Source organism: Heptranchias perlo, chromosome 38, assembly GCF_035084215.1.
Source record: "Heptranchias perlo isolate sHepPer1 chromosome 38, sHepPer1.hap1, whole genome shotgun sequence".
Lineage (NCBI taxonomy): Eukaryota > Metazoa > Chordata > Chondrichthyes > Hexanchiformes > Hexanchidae > Heptranchias > Heptranchias perlo.
The window spans coordinates 16,937,191-16,953,048 of record NC_090362.1 but is presented as its reverse complement, the minus strand read 5'-3'; the positions used below and the strand labels follow the sequence as shown (position 1 = coordinate 16,953,048).

At 40.9% G+C, this 15,858-nt stretch overlaps 1 protein-coding gene across 4 annotated transcripts in view; it reads left to right on the top strand.

Moving 5' to 3' along the window:
* The first annotated feature begins 6,951 nt into the window (after positions 1-6,951).
* The window catches only part of csk (C-terminal Src kinase), a 117,074-nt gene continuing 108,167 nt past the window's right edge, over positions 6,952-15,858 (top strand). For 2 of the 4 annotated variants that reach the window (XM_067973558.1, XM_067973559.1), the window contains exon 1: positions 6,971-7,151. The gene's annotated coding sequence lies outside the window, so the exon portion shown is untranslated. Of the gene's footprint in view, positions 7,152-7,768; positions 7,834-15,858 lie in introns of all 4 variants that reach the window. The other 2 variants (XM_067973560.1, XM_067973557.1) reach the window with 2 other exon arrangements.

The window sequence follows — 15,858 nt, the reverse complement described above, 5'->3', positions numbered from 1 at the left end:
GACAACTCTGTATTTGTCCTGTACTGACGTACGAGCATGTTATTTCTGTTGTTGCATGCTAAAAAATATGAAAAATTCCCACTGCGAAAGCAGTGTTTTCCTTTGGTAGCCGAGGCTGTTTTTTCAGAAGTTAGGATAGGAGTTCCCCAGAGTGTGTCAGTATTAGCAGGGGTCTCTCAGTGTCAATATTTGTACGGTGTCACCAGGAGCGTGTCAGTATGTTCAGGGCGTTGCCAGGAGCATGTCGATTCTTGCATGGAGTTCCCAGGTGTGTGCCAATATTTGCAGCAAGTTCTAGGTGTGAGTCGATATTTGCAGCCAGTCCCCAGATGTGTGTCGATATTTGCAGCCAGCCCCCAGATGTGTGTCGATATTTGCAGCCAGCCCCAGATGTGTGTCGATATTTGCAGCCAGTCCCCAGATTTGTGTTGATATTTGCAGCCAGTTCCCAGATGTGTTGATATTTGCAGCCAGTCCCCAGATGTGTGTTGATATTTGCAGCCAGTCCTCAAATGTGTGTCAATATTTGCTGCCAGTCCCCAGATGTGTGTCAATATTTGCTGCCAGTCCCCAGATGTATGTTGATATTTGCAGCCAGTCCCCAGATGTGTGTCGATATTTGCAGGGGGTCAATAGGGAGTGCGTCAATAGTTTGGAAACCACTGTTTATGTTTATGTTAGCAAAACAGATTCTTCAATTATTGTCACACCTTTTTTTGACTTGCCAGTCAACACAATGGTAATCACAGTGCTATGCTGATAAACTACTTTGCAATTAAAACTCTATTAATTAAAGGAGACCTGATACTGTAGCTGTAACTGGGGAAAATCTACCACCTAGCACTCCTGGACAGATATAGGAAAATATCTAAAAGAACAATTATTTCACCTCTACTCTCCAATCTCTCTCTCCCTCCCTCTCTCTCTCTCCATTGTGACCTATCCTGCCTTCTTCTTTCTCTTTATTTTATCACTATACACTGCTATAGTCATTAATCATCTGAACTTACCTCTCTTGGACCTCCTAAGCTTCAAGTACATCACCTTACACGCTGTTTAATTCAAATGTTTAATTGGACGTTTCCACTTATGGGGGAGTCCAAAACTAGGGGCCTTAAATATAAGATAGTCACTAATAAATCCAATAGGGAATTCAGGAGAAACCTCTTTACCCAGAGAGTGGTTAGAATGTGGAACTCGCTACCACAAGGAGTAATTGAGGTGAATAGCATAGATGTATTTAAGGGGAAGCTAGATAACCTCATGAGGGAGAAAGGAATAGAAGTTTATGCTGATAGGGTGAGATGAAGTAGGGTGGGAGGAGGCTCGTGTGCAGCATAAACACCAGTATAGACCAGTTGGGCCGAATGGCCTGTTTCTACGTGGTACATTCTATGTAAATCTATGTAATTGCCCCCCAACTGTCCCTGGATGGGGGGGAGGGTGGGTATTAAAATTCCTTCCAGTGTGTTCAAATCCTGGAGCAAGCTTAAAACCCACAACCTTCAAACTCAGAAGCGAGCGTGACCAAGTTACCTGCCGTTGGAACACACCACCGGCCTTAAGAGGCACTGTAGCTGAAAGAAGGCACTGCTGCCCACTCATTAAAGCCCAGGCAGGACAGGGGGGCATTCATTCATGTAAAACAAATACATCAAGTTGTACTATCATTGAGGAGCAACAAAAATTAGAATCACGCAGTCAGCTATTCATAAGATCTTAACAAAAAAAAGCTTAACTTATTCCATTTATCCTGGATTAAATACAATACATTGAAATCCTATTTCTACTGCAGAGGGTTAATTTCTTTTTCATCAATTCGCAGCAAATTATAAAGAAAATGTTTCAATCTCACAAGATATTCCAAAGCCATGTTCTTGCTTGTAAAAATATCCCGCAGTGTCAGATCAGTTTACATCACAGCACATTCAATCCTTAAATTCCTCTAACTCAGCTGGTTAGAGGAGTTAATTAGGTGCATAATTAGGTGCTACGATTCATAAATTGGGAGCCGGTTTGTAGTCAAGATATTGGCTATATAATAAATCTATCCCTGGCCACTGCCATTTTTTTTTAATTGAATGAAAAACAGCCTCATTCATAAATAAGTATAAACCAATATTCATCCTACGTAATTTCAGTTATTCAATTTCATGCTGAAAACTATAATAGCAAATTAGACATTCTGGATTAAGAGCTCTTCGTCGCACCCTGACGGAATTGGTGGATTTCAATGATAGGATACTTTCTTGCTTCAAGAGAGTCGAAAGGAGTGTCTTTTTTCCGAATTCGGGGCATCAATAATTAGAGGTGTAAAACTCTATTTTTTTTCCAAAATTGCCAAGTCAGGGTCTATCTGGCATTGCTTTGTTCCATTTCAAAACATGGGAGGAGAATCAGATCCTTAAAAAAGACAAAAAGTGTTTTATAAAAAGTTCTCTCTGCAGATGCTGCATTTACAGCAGTGTGAAATTATGGTGCCCTAAACCACAGTTCCCAAAGCAAACTTTCCTTGGCTCTTCCAGGACCTGAGCCTACCCAAAAAACACCAACACCTCTGTATGGTCTCTCCTTATGTCTAATGAGCAAAATGTGCTTGCAAGGCTTATTTAGCTACAAGTGCAGGTGCTAAATTTGTTTTGTGTTTGCATTATGCATATTTCTTTTTGTGGGTTAGTGTGTGGGCAAAGTCACGGCCTACAGACATTTCAAGTTTCCTGAATGCATGAATAGAGCTGTAAATAACCACTTTGTTTATCCTGTGCAATTTTGCCTTCAAGCTTTCTATGTGTAGTGATTAAATAGTTCGAAACAGGTATTGAATGCAAAGCACAAACAGCAAATGCTACCAAACGAAAGGAAAAAGATGGTATGGTTTTATTTATTTGACAAAAGCAGAGGCAGGGAAAGAAAATGAAGGAGGAGATATCCTACTGTATGGATGGATCTCAGCCAATATCACAAAATATCAGATTTTGATTAGTAACACTCTTCCCTCTGATTCAGGAGGTTGTGTAATCGAGTCCAACGCCAGAGACTTGAGCATGTAATCTCGGCTGACATTTCAGTGCAGTATTGAGGGAGTGCTGCACTGTTGGAGGTGCTGTCCGTTGGATTAGATATTAAACTGGGCCCGGTCCCACCTGCCTGTTCTGGTAGTTCAGGGCGATATTAAAGATCCCATGGAACTATTCAAATAGGAGCAGGGAGTTCTCCCAGTGTAAACAGCCAACATTCCTCCTTCAACCACCGCCACTAAAAACAGATTACAACAGACCTTGTTGTGTGTGAAATGGCTGCTGTGGTCACAAACATGATAAGGCACCATGTCAATGGAAATCCTCTCTTCCTTAATGATAATTTCTTTAATTTACTGTTTGTGGATTTTGCTATATGCAAAATGGCTGCTGTGTTTGCCTAAGTAACAATAGTCACTGAACTTCAAAGTAATTCATTGTGTGAAGGGCTCTGAGAAATTTCTGAGAGACATAAGGCACAATATAAATGCAAGTCTTTCTTTCTTTAGAAAGTAAACTGTTTGCTGGAAGTGAGACTGACATGTGCTATTTCTGCAGTGAGTAAAGCATTGCTTGTGACAGAGACAGTACCAGTTGGAGTCACCTTCTGGCATACATCTGCCTTAACAAGGCCCATCAACAGCCACTCCACCACATTAGCTTGTGCAAGCATAAGGTATTTGTATAAGGCTTTTGCCAAATCCAAAACCAAAGAGGTCGGGCAGAATAGAGGCGGGGTAAGGGTGAGATCACAAGATAATTACGGATGAGGAAGGTTATTTGATCCTTCCTAATTCATCCATCAACAACACCCAATAATCCCTCATTTCAGCATCCTCATAAATAATTTCAGAGTTTTTGTTTCCACTCATCTATTCAGGAGTCCATTCCATGAGATGATCACGGCTAGAAAAAGAATTTCCTGATATCAGTTGTAAATTTGCTTTTTACTAGTTTGAATCCCGTGACTCCCTTGTCCTAATGTCATAATTTAACATAAAGTAATATTCCGAGTTTACCTTTTCCATATTAACTATCTTCTGTAACTCCAAGATCACCCTTTAGATGCCCCCCTTCCAGGCTAATAAGCCCCGGTTTCCTTATTATTTCCTCATGACTCAGACCTCCAGCACTAGGAATCAGGCCCATGGCTATTCTCTGCACTGCCCGCAGTGCATGAATATCTCCCTTGTGTCTCCGTGACCAGAACTCTTTGCAGTACTCAAGTCGTGGTCTGACCAGAGTACCGTATACTTTGATTATGACATCCTCTAACTTATAGTCGACTGGTTTAGTTACAAAGATCAATATTCTATTCACTTTGTTGATTGCTGTATTGTGTTGGTTGGACATGTTTAGCACCAAGTCTGCTAAGTCTCCCAGGTCCCTTTCATCTTCAACCTTAGGTATTTCAACACCATTCATGGAGTACTATGCACTGGCCTGTATTAAATTTCATCCACCCACGTACTTATTTTGTCCCACTCATTCCACTGCCTTGCTCACTTTGGTATCAGCAGTAATTCTGACCATTTTGTATGAAGTTTCAAAGTCCAGGCCATTAATGTAAATGAGATACAGTAGTGGTCCCAAAATGTCAACAATACTTCTTCTTGAACGATATTAAACAAAATTTTATTTTGTAACTAGTTGAATTTTCAAGCTAAATAAATATTGGTACAAATTTGAATAAAATGAAGGTTTTATTTACAATCATTATTTATCTATGTCACACATAAACCAACCTAAATAAAGAGCAGTATTGAGGCCAAAATAGTCAAGATCATATAAGTCTTCTGAATTTTTTTTGCTTAAACTGCTGTATAGTTTGATATTTTCTGGATACATTTCTCAAAAAACATGACCATCCACTCCAAAATCAGATAGATGGAGTACCTACTCCAACCCAATGACAACTGGATTTAGTCTTTTGGAATAAGACTCACTATGTAACATAAGAAGTAGGAGCAGGAGTAAACCATACGGCCCCTCAAGGCTGCTCCGCCATTTAATAAGATCATGGCTGATCTTCTCCTCAACTCCATTTTCCTGCCCTTTCCCCATATGTCTTGATTCCCTTAGTCCAAATAACCACCAATCTCAGTCTTGAATGTACGCAACGACTGAGCATCCACAGCCCTCTGGGGTAGAGAATTCCAAAGATTCAAAACCCTCTGAGTGAAGAAATGTTTCCTCATCTCGGTCCTAAATGGCCGACCCCTTATCTTGGGACTATGACCACTAGTTCTAGACTATCCGGCCAGGGGAAACAGCCTCTCAGCATCTACCCTGTCAATTCTCACCTGTTAAAAAATATTCTGCTTTTACATTCTCCCTACTAAATTTCACATTTCCCAACATTATAGTCCATCTGCCACCTTCTCGCCCACTCACTTAACCTGTTTATATCCTTTTGCAGTCTCTTTGCATCCTCCTCATAGCTTACTTTCCCACCTAGCTTTGTATCGACAGCAAACTTGGATACATTACACTTGGTCCCCTTATATAAGTCATTGATATAGATTGTAAACTGCTGAGGCCTAAGCATTGATCCTTGTGGCAACCCACTAGTTACAACTTGCCAACTCGAAAATGACCTGTTTATTTCTACTCTGTTTTCTGTCATTTAGCCAAACCACAATCCACGCTAATATATTGCCCCCAATCCCATGAGCCCTAATCTTGTGTAACAATGTTGATTAAAAATGTAACTACTCTTCAATGATTTAAATCAACGTCAATAAATTAATAATTTAGCTAGTTCTTTGGGCTGATAACATTTTGCTGTTTAGAATGTGGCAATGATTGGCAGCTATGTATCTCAACACAATGAATCCACCAGTATGTTTAAAAAGGAAAAACAATGCAAATCTGAAATAACGAAAAAAAAGAGAATAGGCTGGGACAAAAACACAAAACATCAGCATCTGTAAACAGAAAGGACAGGTTAACCTTCTGGATGTAGATTCTTCAGTTTCCAACTTACAACAACAATAACTTGCCTTCATATAGCACCTTTAATGTAGTAAAAAAAACCAAGATGCTTCACAGGAGCGATTATCAAACAAAATTTGACACCGAGCCACAAAAGGAGATATTGGAACAAGTGGCCAAAAGCTTGGTCAAAGAGGTAGGTTTTAAGGAGCGTCTTAAAGGAGAAGAGAGAGGCGGAGAGGTTTAGGGAGGGAATTCCAGAGCTTAGGGCGGAGGCAGCTGAAGGCACGGCTGTCAATGGCGGAGCGATTAAAATGGGGGATGCGCAAGAGGCAAGAATTGGAGGAGCGCAGAGATCTCGGAGGGTTGTCGGGCTGGAGGAGGTGACAGAGATAGGGAGGGGGCGAGGCCGTGAAGGGATTTGAACACAAGGATGAGAATTTTAAAATTCAGTGAACCCAAAATATTAACTTGTCCTTTCACTTTTCTATTTTTGAGCCTGAATAAAGTGCTGAGGATCAGATCAATCTGTTTGTGGTATTATTCCAATCTGAAGCTGGTGTCTGTAATATTTTCAATTCATAATTTCGAGTTTCCCCGCCTTAACTGCAACAGTGAAGTAAATCCCTGATTGGTTAATTATTCAGTGACGCTTGTTTTGTTGCCCCCTTTTTTAATCCCGCCTCCTCTCTGCGCTGATTGGTCGCTGCGGCCGGAGCTGAGAAACGATTGGCGCGCCGGCTGACCATTCTCAGCCTATTGAGCGGCCGGGCCCAGCGCGATTTTCCGATTGGTTGGAACGGGTGCCAATCAAGAGCAGGAAACGATTCTCCGACACCCCCTCCCCCTCCCCGATTGGCGGGCGGGGCGGCCCAAACAAAGGAGGCTCGGGGGCCTCATTGGGTGGGACCGAGTGTCAATCAGATGGGAGGAGTCCAATGGCCGGGGCACCTGGGGAGGGTTACGCGCGGTTGATTGGCTGAACTGAGGAGGGAGGGAGAGGGGGGTCCCGCCCACCTGCGCGTGGGCGGTTGCGCGGAGCGAGGGACGCGGTGCAGCGCGAGCGGCGGAGGCGGCGGTTGGTGGAAGAAGTTTGAGTCCGGCGGGAGGCTGCGAGCTGCCAGACGGCCGCCGTCCATCGATCGCATTCGCTGGGCCGAAGGAAGGACGAGGACAGGCGAGGCCGCAGGCCGCCGAACGGTACGGGGTACGGGGTGCGGATGCGGGCCGGGCCGGGCTGTCAAGGTGCGGGGTGGGTCAACACCTTCGTGTCCGGCCGTCCCTCGGAGGCGGGTCGGTAATGTGTTACCTGAGGCCTGGTGGGTGTGGGTGAGGCCGCGGGGTGTCAGTGCCCGGGCAGCCTGTAGGAGGTGGGCCAGCCAGCCAACCACTCTGCTGGGTTCACCACCCCCCGCCCGGTTACTGTGAGCTCCCACTGGGCCAGGCCGTGTTCCTGTGGCAGGCACCGTCGTCCTATCTCTGTGCAAACACTAAAATCTGCCCTCCTGCATCTGGCACTTGTAACTTTTTGTTTTGTATTTTTGTTGCGTTCTCTCTAACTTTTCTTTTAATGATATGAAGGAAAAAAAATCAGCTTTTATCTGAACGGTGAGGTTGGAAAATCACCCTTCTGAGGATAGAAGCTTAATTTTAAGTGTTTCTGTGCACTAAAGGTGGATAAAGCCACAAAAAAAAAAGGCTAACACGTCTTGCATTTTATAAATCGGGGCATAGAGTATAAAGAGGTCATGATAAATTTGTGCCAAACACAGTTGGAGTACTCCTGAAGTTGGTTTGTTTTTAAATCCCTTTCTCAGGGCTCCTCTGTTCAGGATTCACCAAATGTGTTCGTTGTCTCTGGAACTGTCAACCTGCAGCAAAGGTTAGCAGTGGGATTTCGTATCAAAGAGCTATCTAATTCAGCAGAGAAGAGGTCATTCTGGCTGACATACTTGTGCCAACTTCAAATCAGACCCATTTCAGCTAATTCCATTTCTCTGCTCTTCCCTGTGTCCTTAAACAAGCAAAATATTAATTCTCTCTTAAATGCTGTGATTGATGGAGCTTCAATAACTCTTTGTGGTAATGCATTCTGCTACTAACCCTTTGCATTAAAAAAAATGTAACCTCTCCCTGATTAAGTTTGGTGATTACTTTAAAGGTGAGGTGCATTAAAGTTGGCCATATTTGTAACCCTGATGAGTAAAATTTGATCATAGAATAATACAGTACACAAGGAGGCCATTCGGCCCATCGTGCCTGTGCTGGAACTTTGAAAGAGCTATCTAATTAGACCCACTCCCCATAGCCCTGTAAATTTTCCTTTTCAAGTATGTATCCAGTTCGCCTTTGGCAGAGCATTCCAGATCATAGCTCGCTGAATAAAATAGAATTCTCCTAATTCTTCCCCCCCACCCCCCCAACTTCCTGGTTCGTCTGCCAGTTATTTTAAATCTGTGTTCCCTGGTTACCGACCCTCCTGCCAGTGGAAATATTTTCTCTTTATTTACTGTCAAAACCCCATATAATTTTGAACACTCTGTTAAATCTTCCCGTAGCCCTCTCTTGGGTCTGGTTGCCCTTGAATTGCACAAAGATGGCATGTATGCTACTAATGCTGAATTTTTCCTTGAATAATTAAGGAAATGCTTGGAATCTCAATTGACTTTAATCTAGCAAATTTGCTATTCAAGTATTAGAAATGTTTTAATACTAAATGTTGAACAACGTAAAGAATTGTGCAGCTAATATCTTGGAGGGAGTTCTGAACCCCGTTGAGGAATTTATATCAAAACGAAAAGCAAAGTTTTTGAATAATTTTATAGACCTTACAGGAGCAAAGTTCTATGAATTTGTTTGAATACCATCTGAATCCCAGGATTGGATTTGTGCCGTAGAATAATGTTTTTCCCTGTGCGTTCTTTTCCGTACCAGCAACAAGTGTTAATTTGAGTCCTCACTTCTGAATATGACGAATACTAGTCTGAAATGGGTAGTTTCCTAAAGTGATGCAGGGCTGTTAAACTTGAGTTATACTGATGGCTCTGTTTTGTTATCTGGCAAAGCCTTATGAGCAAAAACCATGGGTGTGGCGAGTTCTACTCACCAGTATCTGAATGCTAGTTAAATTTTAATGCTTGCAGAAAGCTCCATGAACTTGAGCTCCTCCAAAACTCTGTCTTTATCCTAACTTGCAGCAAGTTCCGTTCACCCATCACCCCTGTGTTTGCTGACCTACGTTGGTTCCCGGTCTGGCAACGCCTTAATTTTAAAATTCTCATCCTTGTGTTCAGATCCCTTCATGGCCTCATCCCTCCCTATCTCTATAACCTCCTACAGTCCTCCGAGATCTCTGCGCTCCTCCAATTTTTGCCTCCTGTGCATCACCGATTTTAATCACTCCTCCATCGGCAGCCGGGCCTTCAGCTGCCGAGGCCCTATGGTCAGGAATTCTCTCCCTAAACCTCTCCACCCTTCTCTTCCTTTAAGACACTGCTTAAAATCTACCTCTTTGACCAAGCTTTTGGTCACCTGACCTAATATCTCCTTATGTGACTTGGTGTCAAATTTTGTTTGACGATTGCTCTTGTGAAGTGCCGTGGTATGTTTTACTATGTTAAAGGCGTTATATAAATGCAAGTTGTTGTTGATGGAATAGTCAGCTCTGTGCTAACATCAAAATGATGTAAAATTACATTTCAAAAGGTACCAAATGGTGAAATGGATTGTCGGGGAACTTTTAAAACTGATCTTTGCAAAAAAAACAGTTACATTTGAACTGGTGTGTGACTTCTCCCCTGTCTAAATTCATTTTGGGTGACTTTGCGGCTGAATTGTATTAAGTAGTTTGTATTGATACTTTGAATCAACTCAGTGCGTTGTATACTTGGCCTATAAGTTTGAACTGTATATTTTCTCAACTGATATATGGTTCCAGTATGAAAAGGCCAAGTACGCCAGCATTACTGCAGCTTAAGTTGAGAAATTGATTTATTTTCCAATGAAATTTTGTTAGCTTTTGTAACACTGTAAAAGCAGTAAACTTTCTGGTTAAATGTACATTTTCTTGCATTGTTGAGTCAGTAGTCAAATGAACTTTGTCTTGTTCAGTTAACCTATGCCAGTTTTCCTGCAACTGAAGACCAAAAATTCAGGTTTTGAGTTGTCGTGTCTGAATTTCTGTCTGTTTTATGTGTCTGATTTCAAAAAAATTGTAAAAAATGTATGGTGCAGATTAATGTTTGAACAAAGCCACTCTGCAATTATTTTATTCAGAATTTTTCTTGTGAACATTGAGAATGTTGAAGTCTGAATCTATGTAGAGGGTGCACAGCAACAGGAATTCACTTCAATACTTCTATAGCAGTTGAGCTCTTTGAACCATTTCAAATCTGGTGTAAAGTTCCCCTAAATTGATCTTTAAGGCAAAGGCAGCTATATGCTCCAGGGAAACACTGTATGCAGTAAGGCCATTTAAAAAAAAATTCAGACTAGACAAAATAGGGCACTGTAGTGCAATCATAGACGTGTAATGGTGGTCGGGTGCTTTTTGTACATTGTAGCTGTCAAACGGAATTTGGGTGGACAAGATATAATCTTGTCAATTTTCTCTTGCCCTCCAGCAAATATGGAGAAACCTGTGGTCTGTCACCTACGTTTATAGGTTGAGGTGACCACATCAGATTATAATGCAGCATTTTCATTGTTTTTGATCGTAAAATAATAAAGGTCGTCCTCCTGAAACGTTAACTCTCTCTCTGCACCGATGTTTACAGTCTTCAACGTTTTTCTCTATTGAATTCGCTTCTGGATTGTTAGTAATTTTCATATGCCAGAAACCATTTGTTTTCTTCTGAGTAAGTGTAGCAGTGAGTACTCAAATTTTAACAATAAATAAAAACCGAAAATGCTGGTAACATTCGGCAGGTCAGGCAGCATCGGTGGGGAGAGAAATGGATAACTTTTCAGAAAGGGAAGTTGGGAGACTGATAGTAATGAAGGTGATCAGGGTAAAAGCGACAAACGAAAACCTTGTCTGAGAGAAGAGCAGAACTTTTTCAAGATGGGCATTCCTGGAAGAAAAGTGACAGTGAATTAAACAAAATAAAAGCAAAATACTGCAGATGCTGGAAATCTGAAATAGAAACATAAAAAGCTGGAAACACTCAGCAGGTCAGGCAGCGCCTGTGCAGCATCAGAACCCAGGAAAGTTCACCCACCTGAAACGTTAACTCTGTTTCTCTCTTCACGGGGCTGCCTGATCTGCTGAGTGTTTCCAGCATTTTATACCAGAGGCAGCATCTGTGCAGAGAGAAAGAGTTAACGTTTCAGGTGGATGACCTTTCCTGGGTTCAGATGCTGCCTGACCCACTGAGTGTTCTCAGCATTTTCTGTTTTTAACTCAAATTTAACACTACTTTTCAGAAAACCTAAAACACTGCTGTTTAAAACACTGCTGTTTGTATTATGTACTCATAGGAGAAACATTTAGCTGCAAGTTGCTGCTACTTGAGTTGTACGGTTTGTTTCATTTTGATTAAAGTCTTTCAGGCAGAAGCATGTTCCTTTTGTAATTTCACAAGTATATCTGATCAGCCATTCTTGCCTGGAGGTTACACTTAACTACTCTAATATGTTTTTACATGACGATAGACTTTCTACAGAAATGCAACAGGTTGTATCGGAACTGCTTACGCTATAAAATTTAGCTTCCAAAGAATTGCAATGATCTTGTGTGCATTGTTTATTGCTCACTTGACTGATGGTCTGTAAAGAATGCCCTGTGTCGTGTTGTATGGCTCAGAGCTTTATAAAGAGGATCTACTGTGTTATACATTTTCTTCTAAAATATGCAAATATCTTGTTGGTGATTTAATTTTTTAATGAGCATCCAAGATCCATGGGTGAACATTGTTCTCATTTCTGACATTTCTATATGCAATTCATTTTTATTGGTTGTTTTAGGTGTCATAATAACTGACAGACCAACCTTGCTTTGTTGATAATGAAATGATGTAATCTGGGGGCTGAATGAAATTTGTTTCAATTGTGCAAAAGTATGAATTTTAAAAGCAGTAAAATTCATTTGTGATTTTAAAGGATTGCTTTTCCCCCATTTTTCAACAGCTCTCATTTTGGAGTTCAGAAGTCAAAACTAATTTGCATTCATGTCCGTCATTGGCCCTTTAGTCTGATGTACTTCTATTGCAACACAAAAGCTTGCATTCAAGTAGTCGTACTTTCTTGATGGGAACAAAATGCCTGAGATTAACTCCCCAGTTAATTATAGACTGCTCAAGAAAATGCCTTTTGTTTGTGGGGTGGGGGTCGGGGGAACGGAAATCCAATATCTTATCTACATTGATTTGTCCTGATAAATTTTCCCCATTTGATTCTCAATGTTGAATTATGTCATTTCTTTATTGTCCTTAAGTGCTTAATGCTATAAGTTTTTGCTTTTCTCAATTATTGAAAAATTGAGTATATAAAAATGGCTTTTAAAGATCCTTTAAAAACAAATTTGTAGTATTTGCTGGAGAAACTATTAATGGTGTTAATATATCCATTCGACAGTAAAATTTGCATGCTGAATTATTTATGTAACCATTTCCAATATTTCAAGAAAGTCGGTTTCTGCAAAGTTCATTGCTGGTTCAGAAAACATGGTGTGCAGTAGATTTTTTTTGTTTTTATGGACTATTGGTGTAGTTTATAATGGGTTTTGTGGATTTTACAGTGCGTACCTACAAGACGATCGAGCATTCATTCAAGGTTTTGATTTAATAAGCTCATATCTACTCTTTGTGGCTATGGGTAAAGTGGTAGAGTGGTTAATTACTCGATTAACAATCCAGAGGCCTGGACTAATAATCCAGAGAACAAGAGTCCGCCATGGCAGTTTGAGCATTTGAAAGCAGCATTTTAAAATAAAAACTGAAATCTGTCAAAAAAAAGTGATGATCAAACTATTGGATTGTTGTAAGAACCCAACTGTTTGGCTTGCGTCCTTACCTTGTTTGGCCTATGTGCATCTCCAGTCCCACATTAATGTGGATGACTCTTAACTGCCCTTTGATGTGGCCTAGCAAACTATCCAATTGTACCAAATCAGGGCAACCTGAATGCGCAATAAATTCCAGCCTTGCCAGCAACACCCACATCCCGAGAATGAATAATAAAAACCATACCTCTAAGAAATGTTTTAATGTCATTTGCAAATTGGGTACCAGAAGTTCCATCATCTCCCTTAACATTTGCCATTTTTCACACACAAGTTTGTTTTAAGAACTAATTACAGCCGTGAAAAGAAATTAGCTGTAGTTGTTTACTTTTAATTCCTGCTGTATGAAACACTAAAGTCTTGTAATTGTGCAGTTTTATGTTGTGCTGAATCTGATGTTTCCTGTCACCTTTTCATATCTTGCTAAAGTTTTCAGCACATGCATTGTTCACTGGCTGACTTCTGCCTTTGCATTTTTGAAAGTGGAAGCAATGAGCCGTGGTATAGTACTTTGTGGCATTTGTATGTTGTTTTGTGGGGATGGGCGGATTTGTGCATTGTAGTTTGGATGTTGCATATAGAACATTTTGCAAAAAGATATCGCTGGTGATAAATGACTTAGTGAATGTTGAAGTAATTGTTTCTTCTGCATGTATTGCGATCCCTCTGCTGTTTAGATGCTCTGAATTGTAGTATATTGTTTCCAGGTTCAGCTGAGGTTGCAGTTAGTCTATTGATTTATGAGCATATTTAATTGATTTCATGAGATGTAAGAATCCATGAGACTAGTGCTCCCAGAAGAAAAAAATAAATTTACATTTGAACCATGGAAAAGGATACATGAAATGTTTGTGAGCTGAATATAGTTAAAACCTCATTGTGCCACATTTTATGTGCTGTTACTTTACATCATGCTTGGTGTTTTTCATTTTTTTTCAAATCCTAGTAAGAGGTTAAAATCCTCCCCCCCGCCACGCCCCCCACCCCCAAAAAAAAAATCTTCTATGTGATATACAAACGGTTCTTTGGATTTTCTTAATTTGTAGTGAATATTGAAATGCAGAATCTTCTGTTAGGCCAACCTTTTCGCTTGTAGAATGGTAATATCTAAACCGCCCAACAACAATAACAACTGCATTTATATAGCGCCTTTAACGCAGTAAAACGTCCCAAGGTGCTTCACTGGAGCCTTATCCAACAAAATTTGACACCGAGCCACATAAGGTGATATTAGGAGAGGTGACCAAAAGCTTGAACAAAGATGTAGGTTTTAAGGAGCATCTTAAAGGAGGAGAGAGGTAGAGAAGTTTAGGGAGGGAATTCCAGAGCTTAGGGCCCAGGCAGCTGAAGATATGGCTGCCAATGGTGAAGTGATTACAATCGGGGATGTGCAAGAGGCAAGAATTGGAGGAGCGCAGGGATTGTAGAGTGTTGTAGGGCTGGAGGAGGTTGAAGAGATAGGTAGGGGCGAGGCCTTGGAGGGATTTGAACACAAGGATTAGAATTTTAAAATTGAGACATTCTGGACTAGGAGCCATGTAGGTCAGCGAGCACAGGGTATGGGTGAATGGGACTTGGTGTGAGTTAGGATATGGGCAGCAGAATTTTGGATGAGCTCAAGTTAATGCAGGATGGAAGATGGGAGGCCAGCCAGGAGAACATTGGAATAGTCGAGTCTAGAGGTAACTAAGGCATCGATGAGGGTTTCAGCAGCAGTTGAGCTGAGGCAGGGACTGAGACGGGCAATGTTACGGAGGTGGAAGTAGACGGCCTTGATGTTGGAGCCGATGTGTGGTTGGCAGCTCATCTCTGGGTCAGATGGGACCCTAAGGTTGCGAATGGTCTGGTTCAGCCTTAGACAGTGGCCAGGGAGAGAGATTAATAATTAAGCTATTAATCAGGTAAATATAATTTTTATTTCCTGTTGCCTTTTTGACAGGATGTGTTGCAGATTAAAATGTACAGTAATCTGAAAGGTGGCACGAAATGCTATAATTCCATTGTGTCTGGTTGACAGGTTTAGGATTTGACCATATAACATAGACTGACACTTCAGTGCAGTGCTGAGTGCCCCATTGTCAAAGGTGCTGTCTTTTGGATGAGATGCGTTCAGGTGGATATAATAGATCCCACGACACCACGAGCAGAAGCTGGGGAGTTCTCTTGTCCAACATTTCCTCTGCTAACACCACCAAAGAGTTCAATTGGTCACTTATCACTTGTTTGTGGGGCTTTGAGCAAATTGGTTGCAGCACTTACGTAAGTGACCACACTTCAAAAGTAATTAATTGTATGTGACATGCTTGGGATGTCCTGAGGATAAGAAAAAGTACTGTATAAACAAAGATAGTTCTCTTATCCTTTTTTATGTTTTGAAGTTGTGCACCCTGTGAATGAGAATTGCTTCATGGATTAGTTTTGTGCATATTACAATAAACAATTTTGAAGCATAATTTTAGAGATTGAGCTTTTTATAAAGTGAGTTTTTTAATAAAGTTTAAGACCTTGTTTCTGACCTATTAATTCACAATACTGTTGTACGCATGCTGCGCAAAAAATTGTGCATCAACCTGTATGGGGAGATTTAGCAACTGGATTCTTGCATGAATTGTACATTCCTTCCCAGATTGAATATTATTTACTGTTTTTTTTTCCCAGTACACAAATGGCTTTTACCTGCATTCCTTGATCTATGTAAAGCTGATCCTTGGCACCTTTTTAGAGTGGTTCAGTTAATACTACATACCCGATTAGCTATGTATTGCACGTTTGTTCTTAATGTAAGGCTAAACATGGGTAAGGACAGCTAATGTGGGATTGAAGGAAAGAGTTCAAAAAAAATCTGAGGGGAGAGAGAGTGAGTTAGCTTTGTTGAATCAAAAATGATTATTTGTGGCTATGTGATGT